This window comes from Mastomys coucha, chromosome X, assembly GCF_008632895.1.
Source record: "Mastomys coucha isolate ucsf_1 chromosome X, UCSF_Mcou_1, whole genome shotgun sequence".
NCBI classification, from domain to species: Eukaryota; Metazoa; Chordata; class Mammalia; order Rodentia; family Muridae; genus Mastomys; species Mastomys coucha.
In genome coordinates, this window is record NC_045030.1 from 144414496 (window position 1) to 144416211 (window position 1716).

A 1716-nucleotide genomic window follows, 5' to 3' on the forward strand; every position below is an offset into this window, starting at 1 on the left:
ATAGATGGCTTAGAATCACCTTCTGAGCCACAGAAGGATGAATCCTTTGGAGCTCGAAAAGTAACCAGAGTCACTGAGTGAGTGAATGGTTAGATATATGGACAAATACTGAATAGGAAGTACTTGGAGTTAAATGTTAGAGTATCTTCAGTTGCTGTTTCTGTGCACTGTGAGTCTATCTGACATAGATGACAGTATTGTTAACTCTTACATGCTTCTCACAACAGGAAGATTTATTTTGTAACCATTCACTGTGAGAGGTAAAATTGCTGCTTTGACAGAAATGATTCCAGTTTGCCAAAAGACATGTTTTTCTCCCTTCCACAAACCTCTGCTTCTCCCTAGCCTGGCCCAGGATGAAACAGCTTACTTCCAACTTTGAATTTTGCTTTGATTGAGCGTTTGGAGTTTGGGAAGTTACAAGAAAGAACTATAAAGGATTATGTTCCTTTATTTCAGTGTACCTACCAAAACACACCATTTAAAAGCCAGGTTTGTTACTGAGAAATGAACTTTTTCTAATTGGAAGACAAATTGGGGGCTTTTGCTGTACCTACTTGAGGTTCTACTTCTGATTCTCACTGGCTGCTCTTGGACAAAGTCATCTTGGTATCCCCAGAAATGACTGCTTTACCTGGTAGGGACACAGCAAAAACAAAAACAGAACCCTAAACTGGTTTTGTGCAGCCACTGATTGCTAAATTAAAGTCTTGCAGTTCTTCTGCCTGTGTGTCTTTGGGTCAGCCTATAACTCCTACCTTTTTAAGTGACTGATCCTGATAGACTTCTATTCATTTTAATCATTTTCATTGTACATAGGTAGGACTTCAGGCATATTGAAGTCCCCCAAAATGGCACTTTCTTTGGCTAGAGACATTTGATTTTTGTCTCCATCTGGATTTTCTGACGTTGTTGGCCAAATTACCCTAATACTTTCATTACTGAGAGAGAAAAGACAGACAAGTATTGGGGGGAGGAGATGCAAAAAAATGCTTATGTAGGATAGAAAGAATAAGAGTAGCCCTTTGGGTATGATGATTCAGTCCTTTGAAACCTTAGAAGGCCCCTATGGGTATACAGTGCCACCCTTTGAGCCTCTAACCACCCCCACCCGTTGAAATGACAGTACAAGTAGACCACAGTTTAAAGTAGTTAGTCTAATTCTACTAAAGGTTTAACTGTTATTCCTGTTCACTTTCAGATGCATATTTCCTAAATACTCTTAGGGTTTTGGGGGATAAGTTTTCACTCTTCCATTGTGTGTCCCCTCAGTTTTCTCCTTCCCATCTCTCTGGCTTCTTTTTTAATGTTCTCTTTCGTATCAATGTAGTCTGCTGGTACAGATAGCTCAGTGCGCCTATTCCCCTTTTATTGCTGATTATCTTCAATATTGTCTGAGGATATTTTGATGTTCTAAGAAAATGTCACTTTTTACAAAAATCATCTTTTCTAAGTTAAAAGCAAACAAAAACATCCCCTATGCTGGGGTGCCCATTTCAGCTTTTGACATTGTCCCTGTACTTTTATAGATGACTTTTTGTCCGTGTTGGTAGTAAATAATGGCTAGTGAATTTTCATGTAAATGAAGCAAGTTAAATATTTCAGATTTTATTAATCTCTCATAACCCTGCCAGATCTGATGAATTCATTTTAATTACTTCCCAGAAGGGATTTTCCTCCTGCCTTTTATTTTATTCTATTTTTAGACTAACGTAC